Raw genomic sequence first — 12,129 nt, 5'->3', positions numbered from 1 at the left:
GGGGAACGAGACCTGGAGCAGCGCGAGGGGAACGAGACCTGGAGCAGTGTGAGGGGAATGAGTCCTGGGGCAGCGCGAGGGGAATGAGTTCTGGAGCAGTGCGAGGGGAACGAGACCTGGAACAGTGTGAGGGGAATGATCCTGGAACAGTGTGGGGGAATGAGTCCTGGAGCAGCGCGAGGAGAAGTGAGTCCTGGAGCAGCGCGAGGAGAAGTGAGTCCTAGAGCAGCGCGAGGAGAAGTGAGTCGTGGAGCAGCACAACTTACCTTGGTGCAGCTGAGTGCCGGTGTGGAGCAGACTGGAAGCTTGGAGTGGAGCGGGACAGTTGTTGGCCTGGGGTCTGGCGCGGGCGGTCAGACCACGTGCTGAGCTGCTGCTATTTGAAATTCTTTACCAGTCTGTAATCCTTTAACTATGTTGTAACTGTCTTGCTTCTAACTTATTTTTTAAACACTGTAAGTAATGCTACTACTTTCCCCATTATTCCTCTTTTGTATCCAAGACTTTTACCTCGGTACTTGTATCTAAGATGGTGCCAATAGAGGCAGCCACTGTAAAACCTTTTCACTGTACTCTTGTACTTCTGTACTGGAGTACACGTGACAATAAAGGCCATTCTATTTTCTATTCTATTCCAACTGCATGTTGCATTTGCATGCTCACTTTCAATAACTGACATACAAGGACAGCCAGGCTCCTTTATACACCCTCAACCATTTAAATAATACATTCTGTTTTTCTGACCAAAGTGGGCAACTTCACACTTATTCAGATTATACTGTATTTGCCATGTGTTTAACCATGGTGCTGGTTTCACCAATGGGATGGGAAAGAAGTTCTTTTTTTCTTATTTGTTCAAGGGATGTGAGCATTGCTGCCAAGGCCAGCATTTATTTCTTATCCCTAATTACCCTTGAAAAGGTGGTGGTAAGCCAATGACAGTGAAGGAACAGCGATATATTTCCAGATCAGGATGGTGTATTACTTGCAGAGAATCTCACAGTGGGCAGTTTTGCCATGTGCCTGCTGCCCTTGTCCTTCGAGATGGATGGTAGAGGTTGTAGGGAATTTGGAAAGCACTGTTGATGAAAGTTGGTAGGTGTTTCTATTGAACCTTTAGATATCATGTCATATCAGTGGTAGAGAGAGTGAACATGTAAAGCGGCGGATGAGGTGTCAAGCGTATGGGCTGCTTTGTCCTAGATATTGTTCAGCTTCTTAATGAAGTTAATTCAAAATAGTTTTCACATAATACATCTATTTCATATAAATTCAATTTTAGCCAGGCTTAATTCCACACAAAGTCTCGATAAATGGCAGCATGAGTCATCCTGTCATACTTCAAAGCTAATTCTGTGACTATGCACCTGCCAGGTGAGTTTCCATGCCAGGAGTACAGTCTCTTTATCTTATCCAGTATTGCTTGCAACACAAAATCACCTGAAGAATTTGCAAGCAGCATGGAAATGTCATGCTGCCTGTTCCTTTAAAAGATTTCTGCGTACATTCCAGTCCTGAATGAACTGTTAGGTGGCTGCATGTTCCAGCTTGAGCAGGCTCAAGTAAGTATGAAGCTAATACCACTTTAATTTGTGCTACTTAAAGTTAAGCCTGCAGTTTTAAAGGGCAAGTGCATTCTGACTGGAATGGGTGCTGGAAGTGACTCAAGTATAATTTCTGACTTGCAGGAAGAGAACAGGACAGTCACTCTGCTCCTAGATTGTCTAATGCTGCACTAAATGCCTCAATGAAAGAGATGGGCAGGAGAGGACATCTCCTCTATTCACAATGGAGCCAGAGGATCTCCAAACAAACTTTGCAAAGGCAGTGAGAACAGAGAGTCATTGGCACTGATGTAAGCAGTGTACCTTTGAGGACCTGGTTGAACATAAATGATCAACATCACGGAATTCATCTTCAAGTGTCAAGTCCTTACAAGTAAACCAATAATCTCACATAATGTTCAATTCACCACATTTCGTTCATTCACAATATTCTTGGTCGATCATGAAACATACCTCACATTCATAGCTTCTCTTTATCCTCACACTTGTACAATTCTTGCGAGTTCCATAATCATACCTCACAGCTTCCATACACTGGCAGCTATTCAACCATAATAAGGACATCAATAAACCATATTGGACCACATTCAAATATGCACTTGCAGGACAAGGTGACACACAGCTGTAGGTAGCAGGAAGTATTTGGCAGAACAGGCGTGGCTGCAAGGCCTCATCCCTATGAAGGAAATGGTGCTGGACAGCATTGGAACATCCATGACAGAAGCTGTGGCCAATAGCAAGGCTGAAACCATCGAAGATAGCAGAAGGTTCCTGCCTTATTTGTCATCTCACATTCCTCTTCTGCCTCCTCCCATAACCTCTTTTGATTTACCAATTACAAATTGTTTAATGATTTATCTCTTGCTTTTTCCCCAAACACAGAAAATGCTGGAGAAACTCAGTAGGTCTGGCAGCGTGTGTGGACAGAGAAACTGAGTTAATGTTTCAAGTATCATATGACTCTTCTTCAAAAGAGTGTTTCTCTCTGGAAAAGAAACCAATGTGTTTCTTCTCTTTGTACAACATTTGTCAATCACTACCCCTCTCTCCACCAATACGATATTGAAGGTGAACTACATGCTGTAGGAGATACTGCATACTTCGGTCTACAAGGAAGTTTGGGTGACAGAATTCATGTTACTTTGGTAATTGTGGCCTTGCTGTGTTATAAGCCTGCAAGTCTGCCTGCAGCAGGTGGTAGATTTTACTGAGCACCTCCTAACTGAATAACAACCATCCAAACCACTCTTCCTTGCTGAGTTTGAGCTAGGAGAATTGCTCCCTGGAGGCATACTAAGTTGATTATGGTTTCTTGCTGAGAATCCTGTTCCCTTCCTCACCTTGAGCTGCTTGTCCTCCTTTTTAGTGCTTCTGCTCATTCTCTGTCATTCCACAGTCCAAGGAGGATGGAAGCTACAGCACCCATGACCAGGGGCATGTGGTCACAACAATTAGAATCAAGATCTTAACTAACAGTTACAAACCTCCATACACTTCTATTAATTTAACAACAGCCAGTAGAAACCAATTAGCAATGACTAAAGTATTCCATTATTCCTTTAAAGCAGCAATAGCAGGGGTCACTCTTGCTGTTGAACACATGTTCAGCTCTGTGAGTTAAGGCATATTTTACATGGGAGCGTTGAGAAACAGCACCTGTAGAGCCAAAAACACTTGCACTATGTATTCTAAATTTTGCAACAGTTATTTGAACAACACACATGTTCATAGTGTCACTTATACTCATCCAGAAAGTATGTTTCATTTCCTGTAACAAAATCTGCAGCACAGAAAGGAAATTTGGGGCTTTCTTACAAATCTGCACAGATTTAATGAGACAATTTGGTTATGTACCGCTTTTCCCTCATTTTGTATTGAACATCATTTGCAATATAGACAAATATTTTCTGAGGAGCGGTTGAGTATGTTGGGCTTATAGTCATTGGAGTTTACAAGAAAAAGAGAAGACGTTATTGAAACATAAGATTCTTAGGGGTCTTGACAGGGTAGATGTGGAGAGGTTCTATCCTCTTGTGAGACCGGGTCTAGAGCCACAGGGCATGATCTCAGAGTAAGGGGTTGGCTATTTAGGAGGGTTTTTTTTCTCTAAGAGTTGTCAATCGATGGAATTCTCTGTGGGACCCTCACAGAGGGCTGTCAAGGCTGGATCACTAGCATTTTCAAAGCTGAGATAGACAGATTTTGAATCAGTCTGGGAATTGAGGGTTAAGGGGAAAAGGCAGTAAAGTGGGGTTGAGGATTATCTGATCAGCCATAATGTCACTGAATATTGTAACAAACTTAATAGATAGAATGGCCTACTTCTGCTCCTCCACCTTATGTTCTTATGGTCCCAAAACAACTTGCAAACAAAGATCCTGTATTAGATATGTTATACTTTTATTGCCGGAGTCATGTCAGTTGTTTACAGTTTTCTGATTTTTTTCTCATAATGTATAGTACACAATAAGCAAGTGTAATTATTTCTTTCTTTCAGCCTTTAGATGCCAGCTACGCAAAAAACATGATCAGTACTGCATGAGTCCATTCCAAGCTGGATTGAATCCGGCAGACTTCCGTAAAATCCATGTTTTATATCTAACCTTTTGAGTGCATCAGCTCCGGCTTCATTTCCTGACTTTTCAGCACAATCTGCCATTTCATAACCTTATGAGAGCTGTTGTCACAGCGTATCATGGAGGCTCAGCAGTACCAGCATAGTAATTGAAAAAACAAGCACTGCTTCCAAACCAGTGTATGCTGTGTCCAGTATCTGTGGGAGATAAGATTGTTGGCAGAATTATTTTTTAAAGAAGGTATTGACAACAGTTGCAAAGGTGTAAATTAGGCCATTTTAGTTTCTTTTATATTATTTCATGACAGGATTTGAAACCTCCTATAGTACTGTGATACATTCAACAAAAATGCTTTACTTAATATTCATAAGCTTCTTAAAGCATTTGTCTCCTAAAATTTTACGAATTAAGTTATGAAAAGCAAATTTTACTTTTTGTTATTTTTGCACATGTATTAGCAGTCTTGTATTTGATTTACACCGTGTCAACACCCCACTAACATTCATTAAAAGGCTGATGCCCTCAGAAACTTGAGGAATTCCCCTAGCTAAATATACAAATATATTCGATCCCTTTTTTAATGACTGTATATGTCATTCATTTCTGAAAGTCTTTCTTGCAAAAGAATCATCAGATTGAAAATGGATAGCATTTTTTTCAAGTCTAATATTTGTTACATAGAAGTCTCTATGTGTTTGGTAGTGCACAGCCAAAAGTTTAGCTTTTAAGCACAGGATTTTCTTTGTCCAGCTGACAAGAATCAACATATTTTCCATTGTTCATTTCCAGCTTAATTTTGCTGTGACAAGAACTATGGTTTGAAAATGTTAACTGTACGTTTTTTGTGTACTCCAAAATGGTTAGCAGCACTAAGCTTTCAGCTGAGTATCATTTTGCCCACCATGAACTATTCCTGACATACCTTTTTGACCTTTAAACATTAGTCGGTGCCCTCCACTGCAGTAGTGTGGAAATACACGTACAACATGGGCCTGATTTTCCATTGTCCAATGCACATAAATGATTATATCCTCTGCAAACGATACCTTGTGTGGTTGATGCTGAGTCTCCATGGCACAAGCTAGTCATTAATTATTGAACTGAGAATAATAAAAATTGCATTAAATTCGTGATACAGTATTTCAACTAGTGTACATTGGACAATAATGATCCTGCTAAATTGAATAGTACAACGCAAGTTAGGAATGTGTGTTAAGCTGTGATTTAGAGCTGATATATGAATAAGTCCCAAAATAAGAGCAAATAAACTGGATTGATTTATGAAAATATTCGTTTTTTTTCCCTTCAGCAATGAATTTTGCTGGTGCACAACTATTATTGCAATCACCACTCAATTGGGTAATATCACAGCTTTTTCTAGACAATCTTGACAGCTGGCTACTTGACAATTAGGATTATTGTGATAATGTTCAATGCTATCCTCGTCCAAGGTGCATGTATACATACTTCCAAGGAAAGTTGGTCGCTAACAACCCAGAGCAGAAATTCTGTCTTATTTTTCTTTTGTGAAACTTAACCTAGAGGCACTGAGGCGGCTTGTAACACGGCAACAACTGCTTAGTTGAGATTGGCTCACGATATACCGTATATTGTGAAAACTAACAGAGTTAATCAATAAATTCAAAAAAAATCTGACAAGCTTACAAATGAACTGATAGTTTATGGATGCCATAATACGATAAGCTAAAAACATGTGAAAAATGTAGTTAAATGGGCTTTGTAATGTAAGCTGCAGGTACATGCACATCTCCTCTTGTATTACACAAACTAAGCATAAACTCATAAAAACCAGAAGTGGGAAATTCAAATGTTGGCTGTATGTTCTTGAGTAAGGTGGGCTAAGGAATGCTCCTTCAGAAAATGTTAAATTCCTACATTAAAAATGATGCATTTTATTTAAACTTAAGCTATTTCATATTTAAAAATTTGTAGATATTTTAATCTAAAAATGCTACATTTGGATATTCAACAGACTAATGAAGCTTTGGATTCCCAAAAGTTACCTCAACACTCATTCTCCTATATTTCCACTTTTTTTTATTGCAAGGTTTATACCACCTAGCTTTTTCATAGACTCTTCATTTAAATCTGCCAATATTTAGGTTCACTTTGAATGTAGTGGACAAGTTGATAAGGGTGCTTTTAAATAAATAGATCTTGACTTTATAAATAGAGGCATAGAGTATGAAAGCAAAGAGTTTAGAACTCATTCTTTTGCTTCAACTTGACTATTGTATCCAGTTTTGGGCCCCACAGTTGAGAAAGAATGTCGGAGTTAGAGAAGGTCCAGAGTGACATGGTTTACTTACAAAAAGGTATCTGCGTTGGTGTAACAATGCTTATGTTACATAACATAAGAACTGGGCATGGATATTATGATATTGAAGAATCCAACAGACACTTATTATACATAACTATTATGAACAAATATTGTATTCCTCAGGCACATAAGCACATGGGCTAGTATTAATTGATTAGTTTACAAGAAAAAGCATGTTTCAGTAGAGTATCATGTTTCAAGTCACCTCAGATAAATTGGAGTATGACTGTATGGGATGGGGGATAGGGTTATGAGTGTGTACAGCATGGCTTAGAAGTCTGAGTTCAATTACAAGAGATATGAAGAGAAATTAAGGGCAGAAGTTTTGGGGTTTTGAGTTGGCTGGGGATGGCGGAGCAGTGGGGAAGAGAATGGTGGTGGGGAGATCCAAAAGGCAAGTGGGGGGCTGGACACAGTGGCTGAATTTTCCTGTATTTTTTTCAAAGTGTGGGGGTGTGTGTTAAGTGATGACTAACATATCATCCCACTTAGAAGATAACTTGCCCGCTCATTAGCTCATTAAAAGTTGTCAGATGAGTGAGGGTGAGTCTCATTTTCACTCTCACAGGCCTTGACACTGGTGATTCTGATTGCTAGAAGTTTCATACCAGTCAGAGGCTGACATCTTCTAGGTCTTAAAGTCCACCAGTCAAGGCCTACGCCTCAGGGAATCCAGTGGCAACAAAGATTTCTTTTTTATTTCTTTTTCCTGTAGAATGAGGGTTGCAGGGAGAGGGAGCTCAGAGGCAAGGGCCAATGGGTGGTTATTCGAGCAACCCCCCTTGCTCATCATCTGCACCACTGACTGTTCCCAGATTGGGAGGCCGCTCCCCAGCTCCAGGTGCCATAACTGTTTGTATCTATGGTCCTCGCCAGGCAACTCATCCAGGGCAGACCAGTTACTCCAGCTCTGACCCAGTAACTATGCAATGGAGGATACCCTTTAAGTACCAAAAATTGGCCTTAACTGACTGCCTCTTGATCCTTGACAGGCAGCTTGAAAATGACCTGAGGTTGATATCATGGCAGTGAACTGACATGGAGGCCAATGGTACCAAATTCCCTGCCCTCCTTTCTCCAATTCCTTCATTGACCCATTCAAAATTCCCAACTTTTGAAAGGGACAAATATTTTAGCTTGTATTAATAATTGGATTATAGTTTACTTTTTCTCTTTTCTTTCCCTCTGGCGTCTTCGAGGCCCAAGGCCAATTGCAGCAAAACTTGGTCAACATTCAGGCTGATAAGTTGTAGCATGAAAGGCCAGTCAATGATCACCTCCAACAGGAGATCATTTAAGCATCTCCTTTTGATTTTCAATGGTATTACCATTGCTGAATTCCCCACTATGAGATTGACCAGAAACTTAACTATACTGTGTCTACAGAAGCAGGCTAGAAGCTGGCAATTCTGCAACATGTAACTCATCTCTCAATCCTCAGAGCTTGTTCACCATCTACAATGTACATGTCAGAAGTGTGATGGAAATCTCCCCATTTTCCTGGATGAGTGCAGCTCTGACAGCACACACCAAGGTTGATAATTTGGAACAAAGCAGCCCACTTGATTGGCACCTATTCACCGCTTTTAACATTCACTCTCAGCACTATCAGCACATAGTAGCAGCAGTGTGTACTATCTGCAAGATACACTGGCATATTACAACAAGGCTCCCTCAACAACCCTGTCCTAAACCATGACCTCTACCTCGAAGATAAAGGACAATCGATGTATGGAAACTGCATCATCTGCAAGTTCCCCTACAAGCCAAACACCATCTTGACTTTAAATTATATTGTCATTCACAATCATTTAGTCAAAATTCTGGAAAATCCATACTGACAGTACAATACCAACATCACATGGACTGCAGCTGTTCAAGAAAGGGGCCCAATGGCCTCCTGTTCCCATTTCTTATGGTCTTAAGACAGCTTACAGCCTTTCTCAATAGCAAGTAGTAATGGATAAAAACTACTGGCCTATTAGTCAACAAGGCCCACATCACATGAAAGAATATAAAAAGTCATCAGGAAAATAGTTCTGCTCACCTCCCCCCCAACACTGTGGATAACTCTTCTTCTCTGGGCAACCTACCCACAGGCTTTGGAGGACTTGCTCCTTAGATCCCTGAGATGTTCTGAAATCTGCCATGGTTTTCCAATGCATAGCTGTCCACACTTTCAGTGGAAATGGCTTCAAGAGGCCCATACTTGCTTTTTTGTAAAAATTACATTAAATCTGCACTAGAGTGTTAAGCACCCACATTTCTAGTTAGTGCCTGAAAGCACATTCAAATCGTGACAATCTTCAATCAAGCCAAATATTGTACACTCAATCCGGATTTTCAAACAGGCATTTGATATTTTTACAGGACCACTTAGCACCTGTTTCACCCTTTGGCCAAAATAGTATACTTGCTTTCAGAAAACTTTAGTTAATGATTAGTTTTTTGTAAAGCATGACATGCTTGCAAATATATCATTGCTCTTATGAACCATTCAATTTCCAGATGAAAACCAGTGTTTAGTTAAAAAAAACTTCTTGCATATTGTGACATCAAATAGTCATTTCAGAATGATCTGACCTGGTCGTATGAAGTAGCTATCCTTCATATCTGATGCCCTTATTTCTTTTTGATTGTTCTTAAAAGCAGGTATACATAAAACTTGATCTGCTGTATGTGATATCGTTTCTGGGTCATAAATCAATTTAAGTGAAGCTCCTTCCATCCACTTACCAATCTAGTATTTTACTTAATTTTTTCCATGATATGATCTATGTGTTAGTTTTCTCATTTCTCTTTCTCTGTAAATATTTGCAATTATGATCAACTTTATGAACAAATCTGTTTTTTATAGTGTTCTTCAACTCTACAACTTTGGAACTGTTGCAGTTTGGCTGTTTCTAGCAGGCATAACACCACTGCTGTAGACTGATTCATTTTCGCTCTTCTGGTGCTGTCTTAAAAGGAAAATTTCAGTGCAGGGAATGTATAACATGGTGCCAACAATGATAATTAATGAAAGGCTTACAGCTGCTAAAGGAATTCAGCTGAATGTGTATAGAGGGTGCTGTTGGCCTGTTATGGAGCACATTTTACTGTCTCATAACGCAAATAACTAGAGCGTACAATATGTAATAGCAATAAGAAATTACTTCTAAAATAATGCCATAATAGAGCAGCCTTTCTTTGATTTGGGCAGGTTTAATTTGAAATCTACAATAATTGAAACATATATATTTCTCCGTGTTTTAGACTTTTTGTAAATCATTTCCACCTGTAACAGGTTATATTATTTTCTCCCTTTGAAGTTTATGAATTTGTTTTAATCTGTTGCTTCTTAATAAACTGCTCAATGCTTAATAAGATACTTTTAATCCCCTTGTGATTTTGTGCCAATTTTGGGTGATCTGTGACTCCTGAACTCAATCTAAATCTCACAGTAAGATTTTAAGATTTGAAGAGTGGGATTTCACAGTGGTTGAGATGATAAGCCTGAGAATCAATTGTTTGAGTTGAACCTGTGTAGAGAAACCAGGAGTATACAACAACATTGGCATATTATGGGGCATGATTGATCAAAAGCCTGGCAGAAGATTAAAGCAGATCCATCCCTTTAAGTGGGAATGATTTTTTAAAAGTTTATTTTAAGAAAAGTGATATAATTGCATAAGAAGTTTTCTCCCATCACACATCAAACAGGTAACAGAGCTAACCCATTATGCTGACAATTATTATGTTTTTTATTAAATTCAACACATGACTTTTGTATTGGCCACTTTAATTTTGCATATTGAATATTATTAAATTTTATGTTTCTAAGTTTGCAGATAGGCTTGGACAAATTATTCATCAGCAGAGACACAATTTGTGTGTTTTTCAAACAGATGTGATGAAAATATATCTAACTATCCTTTTTGGAATTTTGATTTCAAAATCGAGGGAGATGGGTGTTGCCCCCAACTCCTGTGAACAATTTTCTTTAAAAAAAAACAAAATAAGGGAGTACTTCTGGAACAGTGATTACATCCAGCATTTGTCATTTGGAAAGATGTTCATACTGTCGGGTTTATGGTAGGTAAAGTAAACATTTAAGGTCATTACTTTGTTTATTTAGATTAGAAGCATTTAGGAATGAGCAAGGTTTTGCATACTTCAATTCAGAAGATACCAGGGTCGAATTTAGCAGTAAGCTTAGTTTCTTCGTTAGAAGAAGTTCAGGAAAGTGTAGAGAGCAAGTTTCTTTAATAGAAAAAATTGGAAACTTCCAAAGAAGGAGAATTTAGTTAGAAATTTGCAGGTCATTGGAACTGGGAATGTTTAGGGTCTCAGGTATTTGAAATGCTCATGTTGGCAGATTTGGAAAATCTCATGGAATTGTCCCACAGGCAAAGAATCTGTAAGGAGTCAGTTACATAGAAACTGAAGAGCAGAGCTGGGGTGTAATTTCTCTGGACTCAAATCTCTGAAATGCATAGTGTGAGGAATTTTTGGTCACAAGAAATAATAATTACAAAAAAGTCTCTTTGGGAATTCAACCACAGCTTGAAGGAAGGACCTGCAGTGCCATTTGATTTCACAGAACATTCATTACAACATTGCAACCAGTGCACATTTCAATCCCTACCAGGAATGTTCAGTTACATTCTGTGTTCTACAGAACTGCAATATGCATATATTGTAAGAAAATATATTTTATAAGGTGAATGTGAAGTAGTATATGGAACTGCTTTGAATGCTGGGCATTGTCAATGAGATGAGAACATAAAAATCAACTGAAATGAGGCAAAAGCAGGATTGGGTTTCCATTGTTAGTGATGCAATTACATCCCTATAAATGTAACCCTTGCCATTTCCTAGGCAATGTCAAGCGAATGATGTGGTGACCAATAAGGAAAAAGAGAGAGTCCAGCGTATTTCAGTGGGTGCTGCAGGGGCTAATGGGTAAGCCCTGCTTCCTGCGTCTGGCTCATAGATCCCGCTTTGCCCAATGCACCAGACCTATTTTATTACATCACAATCGCTATTGTTCGGCTTCGGCTCAAACACTCTAAGGTATCATACCTTCAGTCCTGGTGGAACGAGTGTGACATCAAAGTTCATGGAGATAGTTGGACATGCTCATTTCTTCTCATCATTAGTGCGTAGAAGCTTGGTCTCAGCACTGACCTGTGATTCCTTCATTACTGCCATTCATTTAATCTTCTAAATGATTGTATTTTCACTGGCCTTGTACTTGGCTTTCCCGTTCATGCAGATGATCTGCACTTCACTGATAGTGAGTGAGCTTGAAATAAGCACCTCAATGTTCTGAACTAGCAATGATGGTTCGAAGATTGATTTAATCAGAACTTTCACTTCAAGTTTAGCTCCACCTACTTCTCTGACCAATGGGATCACACTGATCAGAAGGATGATAGTGTCAGGAAATAGAAATATTGTTTATCTACATGCGTTAAGGCATTGTAACTGTCTCCTATATTTAAATAGCTTGGTTTGTTTTTAATTTCTTCTTTTAGTGTAGTAAACCTCTGCTTGTTGTTAAAGAAAATCTGATTTCTCATATACATATGTGTCAGTAACTAACAAACCATACTAACTGAACAAAAAAAAGGGAGAGTCTTATGGAAACCTAAACTGGTGAGAT

General features: G+C 39.1%; 2 long non-coding RNA genes across 3 annotated transcripts in view; both read right to left on the bottom strand.

Annotated features, from left to right (window-relative positions):
- The window catches only part of LOC125484686, a 7,907-nt gene extending 7,566 nt beyond the window's left edge, over positions 1 to 341 (bottom strand). The window contains exon 1 of one of the 2 annotated variants that reach the window (XR_007263515.1): positions 267 to 341. This is a non-coding gene — a long non-coding RNA (uncharacterized LOC125484686). The remainder of the gene's footprint in view (positions 1 to 266) is intronic. The other variant, XR_007263514.1, reaches the window with a different exon arrangement.
- A 3,635-nt stretch (positions 342 to 3,976) lies between these two features.
- On the bottom strand, positions 3,977 to 11,787 carry LOC125484687. Its single transcript, XR_007263516.1, has 3 exons — positions 11,547 to 11,787; positions 5,064 to 5,241; positions 3,977 to 4,338 (listed from the first exon to the last, which is right to left on the bottom strand). It is a non-coding gene; the product is annotated as an uncharacterized LOC125484687 (long non-coding RNA).
- Between the last annotated feature and the right edge of the window lie 342 nt (positions 11,788 to 12,129).

The sequence above is a fragment of the Rhincodon typus genome, chromosome 13, assembly GCF_021869965.1.
Source record: "Rhincodon typus isolate 14 chromosome 13, sRhiTyp1.1, whole genome shotgun sequence".
In the NCBI taxonomy this organism is placed as follows: Eukaryota; Metazoa; Chordata; class Chondrichthyes; order Orectolobiformes; family Rhincodontidae; genus Rhincodon; species Rhincodon typus.
This window is presented reverse-complemented; position numbering and strand designations above follow the sequence as displayed.